Genomic DNA, 7,631 nt, shown 5'->3' with positions numbered 1-7,631 from the left:
CAACTGTATCGTTTTACTGATCTGGTTGATCTAGCTCATACTGCTGCTGAGGAAGATTTCTCCCAGTATGGAGGTAGAAAACAGTGGCCAGGGGCACGGTTTTTTAAGACGAATACTCATAACAAGCCTGAGGAGAGCCCGATGTTACGCACTGTACTTCTCTCTCACTGCACCACTCTGTAGGTTTGTGGGCGCCAGCACTGCTTTTGGCTGCAGCTCCACAGAGAGGGGCATTTGCCTTGTCAACTGTGAGCCTTTGCTTCTGATTAAAGAATGAGGTCTTTACAGAAAGACAAGAAAGGCATTAGCCCAGCGTAAAGCTCTAGCAAGCACCAAGCTACAAAGCCCCGTTGCTTTTACTGAGTGATGTTAAACAAATACTGCTACAGGCACACTGTGATAGCAAGGCAAGAGCAACCTGGATCATGTTTCAGGTCTCATGCAGGTTTTAGCACAGATGTGGGATCTTTGCTCTTGCTCCTTAGCCCCTGCTGCCTTGAGCCTCTGCTCTGTCTGCCACTACCAGGTCACAGAGTGGGAGAGACCGTGACACTGTGCTGGCCATAGGGGAAGGGACCTAGCAGAAAGTCAGGCCTCTTGCTCCTCCTGCTGAGGAGCCCTGCTGAAAAGCATCATTCTCATTTGCAGCTAATTTGAACATTGCTCCTTTCTTACAGGTTCTGGTCACCCTAGACATGTCCTGCATGTGCCCCAGCACACAGACTGGATAAGAAGTTACTGAGGACTATGAGTTCCACTCTCTGCTGAAGGTCCTGGCCTCTTCTTCCCGTCTTCCTGCAGCCTGAGCCACAGCATCACAAAAACATCTGTCTGAAGGGGGTGCTGGGGGTTCCCTCTAGTCCAGCTTTCCACTTGGACCAAGACTTGCCACTATTTGATCAAGTCAGACATGGCTTTGTCTAGCAGAATCACCAGGTACAAAATTTTCAGATCTTTTCTCCACTGCTTTCTTCAGGATGCTGTTTTCATTGCCCTGAGGATCCAGGTTGTTTTTTAAACGTGCCTAATGCTGAATTTCATAAAGCTCGTAAAATATTTCAGGGAGTAAAGCCAGCAAAAGTGCATGAGAAATATGTTCAGGAGGAACTGCATGCTAATGAGTACTATTGCCTTCGCTACCGAATGCAGCAAGAAGCAGATCCCAACGCTCTCTGTACAAAAGCAGCTCTGATATGTACACATGTGCTGAATCTGCTGCATCTACAAATTCACCACCCTAGGCACAAAAAACCATCTCATCGTGCCTTTTCCACCCTGATTGCTCATCACGTCAAAGCTAGTGCTGACTGGCCTCCCTTACTTGGTTAAAGTGCTGCTTGTCTTGGGGAAGTTGGCTTTTGCAAGACTTGCAGATTATGTCGAAGAAATCTGACTCTGTCAAGTTTTGTTAATCATTTAGTCCATTATCTGAATTCATAGTAGCACTAAATCCTTAATTGGTTAAAGATAAGAAAGGATTCAAGCAAGTCTAAGAGTAAAGGAAATCAATAGTTAACTAGTGTGCTACACTGAGATATCATGGGCTTGACTGACAGAAATCACGAATAGCTAAACTGCAGGATCAATAGAACTACACACGGTGTTATCTGGGTAAAGCAAGTAATCAGACAAGGATATAATATCTGTACTCTAAAGTATCTAGCACATCTAAACCACCGTTGTAGTTCTTTTTGCCTCAGTTTTCACCAGCAAGTGCTCAAGCCTCACCGCCCAAGCCGCAGAAGGCAAAGGCAGGGACTGGGCGAATGTGGGAGAAGATCAGGTTTGAGACCATCTAAGGAACCTGAAGGTGCATAAGTCCATGGGACCTAATGAGGTCTATCCACGGTTCTTGAGGGAACTGGCAGATGAAGTTGCTAAGCCACTATCCATCATATTTGAGAAGTTGTGGCAGTCCGGTGAAGTTCCCACTGACTGGAAAAGGGGAAACATAACCCCCATTTTTAAAAAGGGAGAACAGGAAGACCCGGGGAACTACAGGCCAGTCAGTCTCACCTCTGTGCCTGGGAAGATCATGGAACAGATCCTCCTGGAAGCTATGCTGAGGCACATGGAGGACAGGGAGGTTATTCAAGACAGCCAGCATGGCTTCACCAAGGGCAAGTCCTGCCTGATCAACCTAGTGGCCTTCTATGATGGAGTGACTACACCAGTGGACATGGGAAGAGCTACTGATGTCGTCTATCTGGAGCTCTGTAAGGCCTTTGACACGGTCCCCCACAGCATCCTTCTCTCTAAACTGGAGAGAGATGGATTTGATGGGTGGACTGTCCGGTGGATGAGGTCGCATCCAGGGGTAGTGGTCAATGGCTCAATATCCAGATGGAGATCAGTGACAAGTGGTGTCCCTCAGGGGACCATATTGGGACCAGTACTGTTTAATACCTTCATCAATGACATAGACAGTGGGACCGAGTGCACCCTCAGCAAGTTTGCAGATGACACCAAGCTGAGAGGTGCGGTTGACATACCTGAGGGATGGGATGCCATCCAGAGGGACCTGGACAAGCTTGAGAAGTGGGCCCCTGTGAACCTCATGAGGTTCAACAATGCCAAGTGCAGGGTCCTGCGCCTGGGCCAGGGCAACCCCTGGTATCAATACAGGCTGGGGGATGAAGGGATTGAGAGCAGCCCTGCCGAGAAGGACTTGGTGGTACTGGCAGATGAAAAGTTGGACATGAGCTGGCAACGTGCGCTTGCAGCCCAGAAGGCCAACTGTATCCTGGGGTGCATCAAAAGAAGCGTGGCCAGCAGGTCGAGGGAGGTGATTCTGCCCCTCTACTCTGCTCTGGTGAGACCCCACCTGGAGTACTGCGTCCAGCTCTGGAGCCCTCAGCACAAGAAAGACATGGACCTGTTGGAGCAGGTCCAGAAGAGGGCCATGAAAATGATCAGGGGGATGATTTCTTTCTTCTCCTATGAAGAAAGGCTGAGAGAGTTGGGGTTGTTCAGCCTGGAGAAGAGAAGGCTCCAGGGAGACCTTATTGCAGCTTGTCAGTGCTTAAAGGGGGCTTATAAGAAAGATGGGGACAAACTTTTTAGCAGGGCCTGTTGCGACAGGACAAGGGGGAATGGTTTTAAACTAAAAGAAGGTAGATTTAGACTAGATATAAGGAAGAAATTTTTTATAATTAGGGTGGTGAAACACTGGCACCAGTTTTCCAGAGAAGTGGTAGATGCCCCATCCCTGGAAACATTGAGGGTCAGGTTGGACGGGGCTCTGAGCAACTTGATCTAGTTGAAGATGTTCCTGCCCACGGCAGGGGGGTTGGACTAGATGACCTTTAAAGGTCCCTTCCAACCCAAATTATTCTATGATTCTATGATTCTTCAGTAATTAAAAAGCTAATATCATAAATGTGCTCAGATATTTACAGCTCCAGCTTGCTGTTGTTAGTAATGTTACAGAGAACCTAGGACTACCGTAAGATGTACAATAAAAATACAGAGAAACACTCCTTTCCCTCACCGTCTAGATAGTTGAAGAGAGGGACCTAACACGGGCAGAGGGAGCAGAAACCGTGAGGTCTGATAAGAAAGCTGGGAATAGAGACCTAGACCAGGGATACATCTTAGCCATGCTGTATAGCGGCTGCTAGGGAGGTAAGCTTTGGGAGCCTGCTAAGAAGGAAGGAAGCTCCCATGTCGTCTCTAACGAAGCAGATCTGGAGAGACACCAGTCGTGACTCCCCCATGTTCTTACACCTTTAGGACAAAGCCTGGGACTGCAGACTAAAAAGCGGCGCCAAGCTAAGCTGGGGCAGCAACACAAGTTCCCCAGTGCAAGATTCTCCCACGCGCAGCCCAGGCGCCTGGGACAGGACCCCCTCAAGTACAGCTTGCATTGCTATTTGCAAGTCAGGAGTGGGCACTCCATCCTTCTGCTTCCCTTTTGAGGGCCTCAGTGCCTGCAGGAGGTTAACAGGATTAAAGTGTGTTTTATCTGTCCCAACTCAGCTCTCCAGAGGTCAGCTCTCTCCCTAGACATGAATGTTGACATATACAACGTTACGTAGACATTTCACCTCCTTCCTGAGGAGCGAAGTCCAGGCTGCCCCACCAGCCATTCCTAAAAACTGTTTAACTTTTATCCACTCCCAAGGCCTGAGCTGCTGCCATTAGTATTTGTTGTGGCAGGCCCAAACAGATTCAGACTTTTTTACATTAGTGGCTGTACACCCAGAGTCGCAGAGTGTCCTCCCCCAAACACAGCAGAACAGCTGAACAACAACAGAACGTGAGATAACATGACAGTAAACAGCTTGTATTCTGGAGAAGGAGAGATAAGAAACTAGCTCTGCCTTGTCCATTACTTCCCCTTTCCTTTGTGCCTTCCTAGATGCCTAACAGTGCTACAAGACCTCGACAGAGAACTACCGTGCCACGTCCTTCCAACACAGGGCAGAGCATCATGTCAGGTGAAAGAAAAAGGCAAAGTGCAAAGGCTCAGAGATCTCAGCTGTCCCCTACTCTGCAGGAAAATCACATTCACCAATAGGGAAACTGAGGCGAAAAGATGGGGAATCACCAGGCAGCAAGCGTTATCAAAGAGAACCCAAAGCAGTAGACCAGACTACATGTTTGACTTAAGGATGAAGGCAGTAACATAGATGAAGGGGAGAACAAAAAGAAGGAAGCACCTGGTTGCACAGCTCACCCAGTAATGCCGCAGGAAAAAGCTCCACACACCTAAGCTACTTATGCCAGAGCTCTTTGTACTCACCTTCCAGCTTGCCCAACTGGTTATGTTCCACTGAGTCCCAGGCGCATCTCAATACTTAGCTATTTCTTTCAGTAGAGCCACTGGCTGGTGTTTGTCTCGGCCAGGGCTTCTCAAGTTTTTTGAGAGTTGCTCCTCTCCAGATGTAATTTTTCTCCCCTAGTTCGGAAACTGCTGTGTAAGTGGGGATGACTAGTGCATGGAAAAGGGGCAGGGGGAGCCCAGAGGTACCCAGGAACCACTGAAGGGCAGCTAGGTGTCCTAGGGCAGGAGACAGTTGGCAGTAATTCAGGAGAGGCAGGGGGAGTAGAGAATCATAATAGAAAAGCTAAGATAGGTCTGAATGGAGAGTAAATTGAAAGCCTGGATGTGGAACACCAGGAGTGGCAGATGTTGACAGCACTGAGTTTAGCAGCTCACCAGGACATCAACACATTTAGGGGTAGCTCCTCCAGGCACTCAGACTGGGAAAGAAAGGACAATAAGTAAATCTTAATGGCTCACAGAGGAGGGACAGGATTAGAAACTGAACACTCTCATCTCCTAAAGGGTATGAAAAGGCACATGCAAAAACAAGCCGTGGTCACCAGGCTAAGAATGCAGAAGACATGAGAACTCTGTAACTGGTGTTCCTTGTTCTGTGTCATCACAAGGACCCCTGACCACAGCACCTGGACACAGACTGTGGTGCCCAAATTCTGAACAGTCCATTTGGACACATCTCTTGGTGCTCGTGATTATGCAGGTAAGAGAACAGAAGTGAGTGCAATTAGTTCTGTTTTAAACTGAAGTAACCATTGAGCTTTGCTGCATTTTTTTGTCCTGCTCCTGGTGCCTGCATTGCCCACCGCTGCACTGATCTCTGTCCAATTCAGCCTTCTCTTCTGCTCTACTTTTAGCAGCTCCTCAGCAGCACAGCCCTTACCAAGGCCACTCATGTCTCATACCAGAGCTAAAGACCTCCCTAGCCCAGTTCTGCGGCCAGAGCACGGCCCACAGACCACTCCCTTTCATTGAAGCACCAGGGCCCTGCAGGTCTGTTCACCAGGTTGGGCCATTCCTGTAGAAGGCCTTCCTTCTCCTCCCCACTGCAAGAAACAGGCAAGCATGCAAGATAGTCCCTGAGGTTTTCCTTCCTGAGAGGTCTCCCAGCCCTCTCTCACAAATCCTGCCAAACCTAACAAGGCTGGCGAAATCAGAGCTGGAAAGGCCTTTAACAAAGCGTGTCCAGCATACAGAGGATGTGATCAAGGAGGCTTTTTCAGTGCTGTGCTGTGTACTTCCCCTCCACCTTGCTCTTGGAAAGTCTAGATGTGGGTTGGAAGTCTCCTTCCACCACTGTTTGCCTCTTTTGAAGGCAAACTCCCAGTCACACATCTCAATGTGATCCAGTAAGCAGCTCAAGGATCAGACCCTGGTGCTACGGGACTTCAGCTGGTGCACTGCCCTTGTCTCCATACATACATGATGGAGAATGGCATGGCCTCTTCCGGGCCTCTACAGGATAAAACCCATTGAGGCAGAAGAGGCTGTATTCCTGAAAGGATTCGGAAAGACTGACATCTCTCATTGCCATAACAGTTGTCTATTCTATAGGAAACTGAGGAAAAGCTCTGCCCTTTCGTTTGTCGCAGAAATCTTTGTGCATGATTTCAAAGCTTGCTTTGCCTTGCGAACTCCAAACATGTCTGAACAACTGGGTGGTTTAACACATTACAGCAATGTGTGTGCACGTACATGGAGTTTTTCTATGTCTGAGCTAGCCATTTGCTGTTATTTCTGATGCTTTTTGCAGAAGGGGACCCCGTAGGTAGTCATAGCCAACAGAAATGACGGGATAGCTTTTCAGCCCTTTCTCAGGCACCAGAAGCACAGCCGGCTTCAAGCTCCTGCTTTGCACGTTGCTCTGACGGGCTGTTTCTTAGGCTGCTACTGGCCCTTCTGGCACCTAGAGGTGAGCGTGCCAGCAGAGAAATGGCTGGTATCTTGTGGGGACGGCAGTGGCCAGGATACAGCACCATCCAGAGCTGTTTTGGGACATCCTGTGCCTAGAGCCCTGTCACTCTGCCAGGCGGACGGGCTTTCTTGGTAACTTGCTGTGGCATGCCTCAGCGAAGCCTGATGTGACCTCAGGCTGGAGACCCGTTACCAAACACTCACATTGTTTTGTCAGCTGAGCGCTCACATTCCTCCTTCGCACTCCTGGGTCGGGGCTCGGCCTTAGCTCACCGCACCCCGGGGGCTGGCACCCTTCTGCCACCCGCTTGGGCGCCTGGCACGCACGCAGCATGGCTGGCTGGCATGAGCTACGCCTGGCATTTGCCACCTCTGAAATGGGGCCATGAGCAAGCCGCCTTAGTCAGTTCCTCAAGCGTTGAATTCTGCCACCTCTCTCCAAAACCTGGCTTATTCTTTTTAATGTATCCCTTGGCCTTTGAGCTCAGGAGAGGGGCTGGACCTGGCACCCACCGAAATTCCTCCTACTTCTACTGCTCTCCTAGTGCTGGGCTCCTTGCTTTCAGGTTTGGAGGCCCTGAGTTAGGGCTTTTGTGACCAGCAAAAGGACAGCATGGCACTTTATCTGGATTTGTAATCAGCTGGCTCATCAGGTGATGCTGGCTTCTCCCCTCCCTTTTCCCTAGTTACTGATAAACTCCATGAATACTGATAGTTGTTCCCTGATATTGCTCTTTTCTTTATAGGTGACTCCTGCTACGATGTGCTTGTAAAACAGGCAGGGGCAGGGTGGTCTCCAGCCAACAATCTCCTGTGCTAAAGGCTGACCAGTCAGCAGCAGCTGTAGGCTAATACTAGCACTTAAGGATTTTTCACAAGACTGCAAAAAAATGAGAAAAACCTGTACTAACCCTGTTTAAAGGTTGGAGAAGAA

The sequence above is a fragment of the Calonectris borealis genome, chromosome 7, assembly GCF_964195595.1.
Source record: "Calonectris borealis chromosome 7, bCalBor7.hap1.2, whole genome shotgun sequence".
Taxonomy (NCBI): Eukaryota; Metazoa; Chordata; class Aves; order Procellariiformes; family Procellariidae; genus Calonectris; species Calonectris borealis.
The sequence above is the reverse complement of the archived record's forward strand: the minus strand, read 5'-3'. Positions refer to the sequence as shown.